General features: G+C 51.9%; 1 long non-coding RNA gene across 2 annotated transcripts; it reads right to left on the reverse strand.

Moving 5' to 3' along the window:
- Positions 1 to 971: 971 nt before the first annotated feature.
- LOC111092029 lies at positions 972 to 8,270 on the reverse strand. Of its 2 annotated transcripts, none has more exons than XR_005352976.1 (4): positions 7,826 to 8,270; positions 6,321 to 6,378; positions 4,940 to 5,148; positions 972 to 4,441 (listed from the first exon to the last, which is right to left on the reverse strand). It is a non-coding gene; the product is annotated as an uncharacterized LOC111092029 (long non-coding RNA). The 2 variants fall into 2 exon arrangements; XR_005352975.1 differs by having other exon boundaries at positions 6,172 to 6,378.
- Between the last annotated feature and the right edge of the window lie 4,601 nt (positions 8,271 to 12,871).

Genomic DNA, 12,871 nt, shown 5'->3' on the forward strand with positions numbered 1-12,871 from the left:
CGGGGGTTTGCAGATGTCGCTGTGGTTGCAGGGGGAGCACCCATGCACAACTCCACCACTGGAGGAGATGGACCGGCTATGGTGTCTGGACCTTGCGGGGTGACCCTCAGCCCTAGGAGTAACACTTCAAACCCTGCTGGCCAGCAACACTTGGCTGACGGATTCTGATGGTGGGGCGGTGAACTGTCCTTGGGGCACTGGCCAGTATAAGCGGGTTGTCATCTTTGGTTCTCTAGGCACCCTGGGTGGTGGCATCACTGGACTCATGCTCACCGGAAAGGGCAAGGTGGCTAGGGGTGGCTTCCGGCTTGCACAGCGAGGAGGTGTGTAAGCAGCCTGGGGCCCTGCCTTGCTCCCTTCCAAGTGACAGCAGGGTGGGGACAGGTCCCAGGTGAGAACCACCAGGACTCAGCGCAGGAGCTAGAGTCCATGGCAGTTATGGCAGGAGGAGGCCCCTGAGTGTCTCGCCTCCTCCGTCCATGGGCCAGGTGTCCACGGGCTGCACCTCGCAGGGACCGCAGTGCATCCCCTGGGCTGTCCAGCATCACAGCTGTGATGTGGGAGATGAGGGCCTGAGCAGGGACGTGTCGTCAGGGCGGCATGGCTCCTGGGTGAAGGGGAAGGTGCTGGCCCCTCAGCAGTGTGGGGGCCGGTGGGGCTGCCCTCACCTGTGATCCTAAAGGGGGTGGGACTCCACACTTGCACTTGCTCTCCGTGGCCACCAGCGTCCCCATCTGATGTCCCCCAATGGGAACTATGGACTGCATTTGATATGGGAGCCCACCAGCCCGGTGCTCGAGCCACGTTCAGGAGGACAACCTGTAAGGCCTGTGCTGTGACGGGGGGTGGTCACATGCCAGCAGGAGGCCATGAGATTTCATTACTAGTGTTTATGCCACTTCCTGATGATACCCTGTAGAAGTGGTACTGAGAAAATAACTTCACATTCAGTGTACATTGTTCAGCTTGGATTTTATAACTCAAACTGCTTTAGAGAGATTGACCCCCAAAAAAGAAAACAAATCAAAAAGTCATCACGATGAGAAGATGATGCCTTGTGTTCGTGTTACAAACCTGATGTCCCCATGAGGCATTTCGGGGACCACCTCAGAGATTTGGCTGTTGATCCCCCGAACAGTTTATTTGGCAAGAGAACTGGTATTTGGCACCTATTGGAAACACAATAAATATATTCCCAGGCAAGTGCAACATATAGACCCTGAGCCGAGGTGAGACATGAGAGCACCACCGAGCAGGCGGGGGCTTGAGTCTGTGGTAGATAAGATGCAGCTGCCGGCTGAGGATGTGGCATAGGGCTGGGCACTCAGGAAGCTCCCTTGGGGAAGAGTCATCACCGCGGCACGGAGACCTGGGCCTGGTCCTGAGTCTCAGTGGAGACCAGGGGCTTGTGCAGTGGGGACAGGCGAGGTCACGCTGTGGAAACACGCAAGCCGGTAGCGCCAAGCTGTACTCTCCTCTCCTCTTCCCTGTCCTTGGGGGGCTGAGCCACCGACCGGGCTGCCCCAGGCCCCGTGGACACAGCACATGTGGGAGACAGGGCGTGGCTCTGCAGGAGAGTGAGCGTGTGGGAGGTGTAATGTCCACCGTGATGACTCTACAGGTCCTAGAGGCTGAGGCCTGGATGGAGGGGTTGGGTGGGTGAGGAGGCGGTTCCCAAGGTGGCCCTGCTGAGTCTGCGGGTGGCAGCCAGAGTGAGGGGCGAGCAGTGGTGGAGGGACGGGCGTGGGCTCAAGTAGAAGTGAGAATATACGAGTCCAGAGCAGCGAGTGGAGGGCTGTGCATGGGGCCGGGGGCCGAGAAAGAGGGTCCAGGGCTTGGGGCGCATCCTGGCTTGGTGGAGCACTGGGTTTGCTGGAGTTGGCTGAGGTGCAGCTTCTTGATCCCCCATGCTGAGGCGGGATGCATTTCTAACCATTAGCAGCGACCCTGACATCCTGACCCTGACCGATCCCTGGTGTGGAGGGGGGTCAGTCTCCCGGGGGGCTCTGCAGGGTGAGGAGCCAGGAATGAGGCCCCCGTGGGATCCTGTGAGCTCACTTCTCCCTCTGCAGGCAGGGGGCAGTGATGCCAGTGTGGACCCCTCCTGCCCTCAGCTGCACACAGTAGATGTTCAATAAATTCACCTTGCTGCGGCCAGAAGGGTTTGGTTGGGTCTCCAAAGGCCTGCGAGCTTCTGTGCCTTTGTGATGCTTCTGTAGCTAACAGAATCTCACAGCCAGTTTAGCTCATTTTAAGAAGCATTGATATTTCCTGTACTATAATTTACCCCACATTAACTTAAACATTACGGGGCCTGTTTTTGGATACGCATGTGTAACTCTCATTAACGCTAATTAGGGACCGCGTGCAGGCGTCAGAAGCAGGATATCCCTGTGCATCTCTCCATGTCATGAAGACCAACCTCCCGGGGGGGGAGGGGGGATCAGCAGGCTCTGCCTCCCGTAAGGAGGTGCCAGCTCTGGGTTTCAAAGGGGCTGAGGGAGCTGCTGGGCATCAAGACCAAATCAAAGATCACGGCAAAAATGATCCGTAAGGACTCATGATGGAATTGGATATCACAGAGGAGCTGTGATATCCATGCTTTGCTAATTCATGATTATGGAAATCTTTTGGGAGGAAGAAAAATATTTTTTGAATTTAAGCAACAAATCTAGTATTATCTTCACATAACTAATGCACTGCAGAGAAAATCTCAGTGTAAACATAAAATTTTTTTAATGTCTACATATAGTTTCCAGTGGAACATGCATCACATACTAACTGGCCAGCAGAATTCACAGAAGAAGCCAGGGACTCACGTGCCTGGATGGGAATTATTGCCTGTAAAATAGTGAGAGAGGCTTTCCGTTTAACAGCAACATGAAAATGCGTTGTGAGTGGACTGCCACCATCAATTATACTCATATAAATATTTCAGGATTCTCCCTTTAGCCAGAATGTGATGTCAGCTGCACGAGGAGTAACAGAGTCTGTTTAAAATTGTCAATAAACTGCGCGGAAGAGGCCTGTGGCCTTGGCTTTCCTTTCAGCTCATGGACACTGAGACATTTGGAAATACCATTTCCCCTTGTTTTAATCCACGTGGAGACGTTGGTCTCCTTCCTCTGTGCCCGACAGACGCGCCTTGGACTTTGTGATGGGGGCCCGTGGCCCTTAGCGGGCCTGCAGGCAGCGGCTTTGCTGGGGGGGTGAGTGCAGGCACCCACCTTCTGTGTAGACGGAGGCTCTTCTGAGTGTCGATCTGGGGGTCATCTGCCCAGTGTTGGGAACACGATCGCTGCGGGGTGGCTGTGGAGCGGACCTGGCAGCACTGCCCAAGAAGCAAGGCCCATGGGCTCCAGCGGTGGGAGGCGCCTGGACCAGATGCCCGCAGGTGCCCAGTGGAGGCCCCGGGAGCCCAGGACATTGCCGCCTCTCATGGCCAGAGTCTGGCAGCCTCAGGTGCTAAGGGCCTGTTTGAAACATGCTTGTGAAGGTCCTGGGAGGTGGCACGTTTCTCAGCCGCCTCCTACCCCAGCCCTTGTTGCATCGGGGTTTCTCACATCGTCAGTTCCAGACTCTCCCCTCCTGCAGCTTGAGGGGCATGGCTCCGACCTTCTTCACGGTGGAAAGACGGGCTTCTGTGGCTGCAGGTAACCTCCCCCTGGGCATTGGGGCTTCTGGTCTCACCTTTGCTGCCACCATCGTATGGAGCCCTGGCCTCCCGCGTGGAGGGACCCGAGCTGGGATGCGTTCGTGGAGACTCAGGTGTGTCTGACTGCCATCCTGAGGCGGGACGGCCTGCGGTGTTTGGTGGCGGCACCAGAGAGAGTCTGCTGCAGGGACAATCTCGTCACCGCTTGAGGAGGCGGAGGCTCGGGGCTCTTCTTGGCAGGCTCCTTCCCTTCAGCTCTGTGTTACCCCACAGTTCCTCTGGGATGAAGCCCGTGGCAGGCCTTTCCTGCAGTCGCCCTGAAGAGACTCTTAGCAGGTCAGTCTGTGGCGGCATGAAGCTTTCAGCTGCTTTAAAAAAATTCTGGAATACTTTTAGACTCACAGAAAAGTTGCAAAGACTGCAGAGTCTCCATGTGCCCTCCCGGCTCCTCCTGGTGCTCACACTGTGCGTGGCCAGGCACGGGGCCGTCCACCTGCAGGCTGCACCAAGACCCTACCTGCATTCCCAGGACTTCCTCTGTCTGCAACAGGATCTGGGCCAGTCTGTGGCCTGTGAGCTCCCTTGGCCTGTGGCTTTCACGGCCTTGACAGGTCTGAAGAGGACTGGCTGCTTACTTTGTCGGATTTTGTGCTTCGGTCTGAGTCTGTGTGACGTTTCCTCCCGGCTCAACGGAAGTCACGTGTTTCTGGCCGGAGTACCAGGTGAGTGCGGTGCTATCGTTGTTTCCAGGGCATCCTATCCAAAGGGATATAGTGTCAGCCAGTCCTGCAAAAGACATCACTTGGTGAGGGGGGTGACTGGTGAGGGCATTTTCCTTTGTGATTCATAAATGCCGTGGGGACGGAGTGGTACCCGAAACTACCAATGTCCATTTCCTCCCCAAACCGGCATGCGTCACCTTCAGCATCTCATCTGCACCAGCCTGGTGGAGCATCAGGATGGCGGGGTCCCTGTGCCACCTGCCCTCCCCTCATCTCCCTTTACATTGCACACACAATCCCACCATGGGGACAGAGAACCTGCAGGCGGCCCCACATGGATCGACACGCTTTGACGGCTGGAAATGTCTTTTTTTTTTTTTTTTTTAACCAGGATTTATCCAGCAAATATTCATGTATCTGGTGTTATTTTGTCATTTTACGTTCTTTTGAGTTCATGGCATTTTTCTCATGCACTACTTTGTACCCTTCCCACTCAATAATGCAGAGGACAAGCTAGAGTCCATTTAAGTGGACTTAAGACTGTTGTCCACTCACAGCATACCTTGTGATTTGGAACCAGGCATCCGCCCACATTCTCTGAAATAATCACAGGAAATGTCACTCTGAGTTCATGGATTTAAGTCAGATGGTGGAAAAGAAGGCCGACAGAGCCGAAATGATGAGCGGGAGCGGCTAATTGAGAACCGGCAGAGACAAGTAAGAACTTTTGGTAAAAACCATCTTTACAGGCACGACATGTCCCCACTTTTCCTAAAGAAATGACACATGGATATTAAAGAATATTTTTGCAAGAGCAAGTAATTCGGGTGTGTGTTCTTATGCATATAAATGTTTTACTGCCCCGTAGCAGCTGTGTTAGCCAAGAAACCAAGATAGTTCTTCCTAAGCTTTAAATCAGTTGTTTTATAGAGCACAGAGAATTTTTATTATAACATAATTCTGTACATAAAATATCACATTAAAAGAAGAAGATAAAATTTTGTACTTTCATTCTCCATTAATTTGACTGAAAACAATCGCAAAGAAATCTAACCAATCAGAGCCCTCCGTTGTGAAGCCTGTGGGATGTGAAACCCAGAAATGGGAGGCAGCGAGGGAGGCCTCGGTGACCTGACCCCAGAACCACCGTGGGGGCTCAGAGGCTGCAGTGGGAAGGTCATGTTGACTGTGAGAACACAGCTGGTGGCAGAAGGGGTGTAGCCAGCGTGGCTTCGTCAGAGGTTAGAGGTTGTCCTGGACAGGCCACATGTCCCCTGACCCTGCAGCTGGGATGGCGGCTGCCAGGGGCTGGAGGTGCCGGGCTAGATTGTGAGGTTGGCTCAGACAGGCTGCCAGTGCCTGGCTCGCTGGCCTTGACCATCTTCAAGAGCCACTTTCAAGCCCGAGGCAGGTCCCGCTGGAGCCTGTCCTGTCCCTCTGGGGCCCATGCTGCAGGTGCATCCCGCTGGCCCTGCTTCCCTATGTTCCCAGGGGAAGTTCCCAGGAGCAGGCACCTGATCAGCCTCCTCACACCTCAGTCTGCTTCCTGGGGAGCCAGGAATGTGGGCTGATGACAGGTGGAGGAAGCACTCAATTTTTTTAATATCCCCAAAATGCCTTATAAAGAACCCAGTCTCTGCTCCCTTATATTCTGAGTATATTGTAAACAGGTCAAAATGATGTGTTTTACCTGAAACCATGAGGGGGACCAAAAAAAAATCAAGGTCCATCTTTTTAAAAGGTGAGAATATCCTGCCTTGTGCGCACACACCTGTTCTGGTGGCTTCAGCTCACCTGATGCTCTCGTCAGACAGCCTCAAACGTCTCCATGCCTTTGAAAACCCAGCTGTCTAGATAATGAAAACTTCCTATCCTACTTTTCTGCCACTTGGATGATGGATAGCAAATAAATTCTCTGGAGGGCCAGTCCTTCGGGCACACACCTGTTGTCTTCACCGTGATGCCACCCTCCTGGAAGTCCCTTCTGATGCCTCAGCACTCCTGTAGTGGGGGGGACAGCGAATTTTACACAAAGAAAAGTTTAGCTGAAATGTTAAGTCAGTACTTTGGAGGCTGCACCCAGAGAATGCCTAGAAACCTGGGTTTGGAGGCTTGGAAGAGGGAGGAAGCTGGGAATGGAGGGGAAGAGTCTGTGAGTCAAGCTTTACCTGGAGCCACCACAGTGCCTGCTGCACCGTCCTCACTAGGGGAAGTGGGCATCTGGGACTCACAGGGGAGCCCACAGAGGCACCCGTACACGCTGTGAGCCGTCCAGAGTCTTAACTCATCCAGACACGGCAAGCTGCAGGCAGAGCACTGGCACCAACTCCTTTTTAGTTTCAGGTGCCATGGTTCTACCCCGTGGTATAGACATAATGACTGAATAAGGCTCCATTTCTCTCAATGGCCAGTTCTAGTTACGAGGTGACTCTACAGGGTTCAGTTCCTGTGGGCTGAGGCCTACATTCACTCTTAAGCGCAGACTGTACTCCTTTGCATGTGCACCGTGACCCTGGATGAGCACCTGGGACGCCTTCCAAATGCTCCCCTGTCAGTCTCACCCCAAACCCGTTATCCACACTTCCCTGTGGCACTTGCCATTTCTCTGCATGCTGTCGTGGCTGGTGGCTTTGGTCTTCCCTTTTCCAGACCTATGCTCAGCACAAGGCTGTACATTTGTTAGGTGTTCGTCTGTTAGGAGGATGGGACGCACTTTGGAATTTGTAGGCAAATGTTCTAGGGTTCCTGAGCGGGAGTGGTTTTTGTGAAGATGTATTTATTCCTTAGAAAAACATTGAGCAATGTGTGAGCAGGATATCTGGTCACTCAGTGTATCATGTGCACCATTGTGATCTCACCAGCGAGTATGTGATGCTCCAGGCTTGCCAGCTATGCGGCTGTGGGTGACTTTCTCTCCCAAGGTCGCACAGTGCGGAATGGTGGAGACCTGACATTGTGCTTCACCCACTGGACACAAATGCGCTCCAAGCCGAAGCTCATCCTCCTCTTTACCAATCAATGTTGTTTATAAATGCTTTTATTAATCGCTCTAGACTCCCTATTGCTGTTTTCAAGCTACCCTCAGCAGCATTCTCTGGGAGGCCCCATTCCCAGACTTGCTGAACTCACACCTCTGGCCCCAGGTCCCAGAAGTCTGCATTTTAATTTTGCTTCTGGTGGTAAGTCTTATGCACAGAAAGACATGGGTACAAAAGGCAGCAGCCCCACTGAATTTTTTTATACTACTTTTGATGAGAATGAGAGGATCTTGAAAGGGATAGGTTTGCAGGTTGGGTTTTTCTAGCCATAGTGCAGAGCCATTGTTGGGCAGATTGTCTACACGGGGGCACATCTCATGGCTCCCCTGCGTCGTGGTAGGCCTGTGACACCAGTTTGGGCTGAAGTTGGTGTTAGTGGGATTCGGGGTGAGGCAAATAAGGCTACCCACCTGCAGACAGTGGGAGCCAGGGTAGTTGCAGTCGTCGCCGAGTCCTCCGAGCTGTCCTCCCTCCATGTGGCAGCGCGGCCCTGGAAAGTGGCTGCAGCCGGAGCTGTTCTCCTGCGCCCACCCACACGTGCTCATGCCTCCAGCCGCCACGGAGCACATGTGAGTATCAGGGAGCCCATGGCTCTGGCTGAGGCGGGAACCGCACAGGGGCCTTCACCAGCTTTCTCATTTGTTGGCTGAGTGGAGTCCGCGGCCCTGGGGGTGTGCGCCCCCAGATGGTGAGAGCTTGCACCCCGAATGAACAAGTGGAGGGCGGAAGGGGCCTGGTGACCAGGAGAGGCCACACAGGACCTCAGCTGAGCAGCGAGCCCCGACGGCTCAGAGGAGCTGTGCGAGGGGCGGAAGGCATCCCCCTCCTCATTCAGTCCAGCTTGATGGGCTGCCAGCCTCCTATGGCGCTGGGTCGGCCGCCCCTGCTTGTCTTTCAATACCCCCCACTTTGTTGCCTCATCGAGTATCTTGGCTCCCCTGCATCCCAGTGACTTCCTACGCTCCGGGGAGATCGTTTTCTCTTTCCTCTGCTTGAATATGCAGTTTTGCAAGGCTCCCTGCCTGGCTCTCGGCATTCCTCTCTGCACTTTGTCACTTATGTCACTTATGTGTAAGCCTGGCCTCCCCCCGCGGGTGACCCCACATCTGCACATCCAGCCCGCACACCCCTCACGGCACTCCCAGCTCCCCGGTGCCCTGGGACAGCCTGATGGCCCCTCCATGTCCGCGTACGTCCCCGGCTGGACCCCCTCAGCGCTGATTTCAAGCACCAGCAGCGGTGAAGCTTGGTTTGGTGAAGAAAATGACCTCCTTGTATCTTACCAGAAAAATAAATGAAGAAGTATAAAGGAGTACGTTAAATATGGACTGTGCCATAAACCTCTGAATTATTTAAAATCTTTTAAAATGTTGTTTTCATGAGAAGCTTCTGTGAACACAGCTGTTTTACAGTGAGTGTGGTGATTGGAGGAGCTGCGTGTGCAGGTGGTGTGACACTTTGACATCTTTTACCGAGGTATCAATGACCGATGCTCAGTATGGATCTAGTGTACCAGAGTTCTCGGCCTTCTCGCTTACTTTCAATGTATCACAAACACTTTTGAAGAACAAAAGGAAGCATCAGGTTGTGATAAACCCACGGGGGTTATGACGTCTCAAACACACGTCATGGTTGAGATGGCCCCAACCCCCGCTGCCTGAGAGCACGCGGTGTGGAGACAGATGGTGTCGTGGTGCCGTGAACCGTGAACAGTGGGGGGAACTCTGCAGGCGTCACTGGCAAATTATTCTATGTCAATATATTGCATTCGAGAAGAAGACACCTAAAGTGTCTTCTGGAGACCAGAAAAGTTTCCTCTCTCGTGGAGAGAGTTTTTATGAACTATTTGATTTCCTAAGAGGGAAATAGAACATCAGAAACAAAACGCATTTTTCAGGATGGCTTCTTTCTAAAGACCTTATGTATTTCATTTTGCTATTAATTTTACTTTGGGCAAACTAACTGATGTTACGAATCCATTCTCGACATTCATTGCACATTATAATTAGCATTTTATCACCAAATTCCAAATTAAATATTGTCTTTGTTGGAAAATGGCTCCCATGCAGCCCCTGTTGCATGACCTACACTCCTTCTCATATAGCCTCTATTTCTCTCATTAAAAACCCAAAAAAGTCAGATTTATTTTCCATTGCTGTTTCTCGTTTTTCAAAGGGAAGTGCACCAGGGGACGATAAGTAGACTAACTTTCAGCTCTTTTCTTTTACAAAATAACACATGACCAGTTATTTTTAAAAGCAAAGAGTGGGAAACCATCTGGAGGACTGGGATGTGCAGTTTAGGGTGGGCTGCGTGGACGGTCTCCACATCCTCATCAGGTGAGAACCTCTGTTTGCAGTATCTTCTGTTTCTGTCTCCCTAGAAGCCACCTAGGCCAGATGCCACCTGCAATGCAGAAGAGCCCACCGACGGAAACACGATGGAGACCTATGTGCGCTCACAGGTTATGCTCTGGATGACGAAGACCTCACACCCTCCTGGTCACCCCATCTTCTCCATCTTTCCCACTTCATGCTCTGCCTGCCTGTGCTTTTCTGTGGATGTTTTGTGAAGCCAGCTGTTGGGAAGGAGAGCCAGATGCCTGGTGCTGGGGTGAGTGGACAGCCACGGGGCTCCCTGTGCTCACCCACGGCTGCTCCTCTCACAGCTGCTCCTCCCACATGCTGGAGGCCCAGTGCACCCTGGGAGCACGGACAGGTGGACCAGAGGGCTTAGCCAAAGAGGTGGTCAGAAGGGTGTCTGGGCATGATGAAGGCCCAGCCCACATTGGTGTCAATTGGGGTATGTGTACCTCAGGCCCCAAAGGGCTTACGTGATGGGAAGGTGGGGTTGATGAGCAGGAGAGGCTCAGGAACGTGGAACGGCTGGACTGTGCAGACCTCATCCCATCGCAGGACTGGGAGTGTTCCTGGGAGGGCACTTAGAAGCCACTGCAAGGTCATGGCAAAGGTGGCATAATGGGGTCTGTGGTTTGAAAAGATCGTGGCAGTCATGTGTGCAGGAGGCCAGAGTGGGCTCCAGGAGGCCAGTTAGGGGCTGTTGGGGTGCAGGCACCCGGGGGCACAAGCCTGGAATGTGGACATGGGGCCTTAGTGGGGCCTAGCATGGACGTGGGGGTGGTCGGGGCAGCAGTGAGCTCTGCTTGATGGTGGTGGTCCCATTCCTGAGGTGGGGGCACTGGGGAGATGGCAGACTGATGCAGGATGAAGGGACATCCAGGACGAGGAGATGAAGGGCCCTGGATGGACCCAGGACGAAAGACTTGGACAGTGACTGTGGTCGCTCTTCCCTGCACTCTTCCGCTGTCTTTGTCTCTCCCCACCCACACACATGCCTATACCTGCATGTGTATACACACATGGCGCATGTGCACATATACATATCTATCTGCACACATATACACACATACATGCACTTGCATATACACGTACACATAAACATATATCTCGATACACATACACATGCACATATAAGTATACACACATATACACATGTGCACAATACACATATACCCATATCTGCACACATAGTTACACATGCACACACGTATCTCTATGAATACGTACTTATATCCATACACACGCAATGCACACACACCTGTACACATACATGCACTTCTCTCTATACACACATGCACACACCTACACCTATGTGCACCTATACCCACACATGCATGATTCACACACACACACACAAGCACAGAGCCCAGGCTGAGCTTAGGTATGAGGGGTTAGTGTGAGTGTCCATGAGGTGAAGGAAGGAACCAAAGGATGACATGAACAGGAATTATGACTCTTTCGTTAATAAAATCCTGGGCTGTTTTCATCTTTTAGTTACACAGGTGTAGGAAGTAATAAATATTTAATGGACTCGAGGAGCCAGGAAGTAGCAGTTAAACAAGTTTATCTGTTGGTGGTCAAATAACATTAAATACCAGTCAGGGCGGGAGCCACCCCACAGCAAGGCTCACACCCCTGTTTCCAACCTGAAGGCAACAGTGTCGCTGGCTTCTGAATTTCCTAAACAATGCTGCTCTTTGGAACAATGTCTTCTTTGGAAGTTTTTTCTTTAATGTTAAAATACACATATTTGTCCTTGAACAAAATGTGGGCCTCATGCACAGTGGTGCGAACATTTAAAAAAAAATCACACATGGCCTCATAGTCTGTGTGTCCATGGGAAAGAATATTTTCTAATTGGAACTGTCTTGAAAAAATGCAAGCTTATGGTTTTTCTGGTTCATTTTTAGCTGCTCTAGCAGAGATGAAAAATATTTCTCTCTCATGACAGCTTTTTGAAAAAATACAGTGGAAACCAAACACAGAAGATGAGACGCACCTGCCCCACACCCGGAATTCCGTGCACTCTTGGTGCTGGACAGGGGCACTGGGCAGGGAGGGGCTCCCCAAGTCACACAGAGGTCTACTCCCCTCTTCCTGAATCCTTCACTTCTTCTCTCTTCCTGAATCGGGAATTGTCTTTTGTGACATCAGCGATTTCACTGGAAGCTGCCGTTGTCGGAGCATTTAGGGGAAAACACATGTTTGATGCAAGATGCGCACCTTGAAAGGGACTGAGCTGTCAAGGGTAAAATCAGGATGGACAGGGTCTCACCACTCTTTGAACTTTACCTGAGGAGCTTCTGGGAACATTGATTAAAATATCTAGCACCTCAATCGTTTAACAAGAACGTCATTTTGTTTTCTTAATTAAAAATTGCAAGCACATTTTTAGAAAAGTTGGAAATTGGGGACACCTCTAAAGAAGATCAGGAATCTCCCATTATTAAACGATCCTGAGACAACTAGGCTACCGTGTTGTGTACTCTGCCCACGGGCGACTGTATCTGAACCTCCATGCATGTCTCTACACCCCAACCCCCATCGTGAGCATTTTTGTGTGTGGCTGAACGTTCTTCATGAGTAAGTCTTCTGGGGTACGTGGTATCCCCTGGACGCGCGGGTTGCTGGCCTGCGGCATGAGAAAGAGCATGCATGCATGTGTGTCCCCTCCACCACGGCTGACTGATGCCTTGTCTGGAGCCAGATACTGGGTGCGGTGGGAGAGTTTGCGCCACAGAAATGTCAGTCACTACACATGAGCACTTCTCTTTTTCCTCTGAAGGGACGGTGGATCAGCCTGTGCCACACCCCTGATTCCATCATGCATGTGCAGCATGATTGACTAAGGTTCTGCTCTTCCTAAACACAGGATATTTCCAACAAGTTGCTATTGTTAAGCCGTGAAGGTCTCGTACAAACGTCATTGTCTATGTTTCTGGTTGTTTTCTTTTAAAGATTTTATTTATTTATTCATGAGAGAGAGAGAGAGAGCAGAGACACAGGCAGAGGGAGAAGCAGGCTCCACGCAGGGAGCCTGATGTGGGGCTCGATCCCGGGACTCCAGGATCACAACCTGGGCTGAAGGCAGGCGCT

Source organism: Canis lupus, chromosome 1 (assembly GCF_011100685.1).
Source record: "Canis lupus familiaris isolate Mischka breed German Shepherd chromosome 1, alternate assembly UU_Cfam_GSD_1.0, whole genome shotgun sequence".
Taxonomy (NCBI): domain Eukaryota; kingdom Metazoa; phylum Chordata; class Mammalia; order Carnivora; family Canidae; genus Canis; species Canis lupus.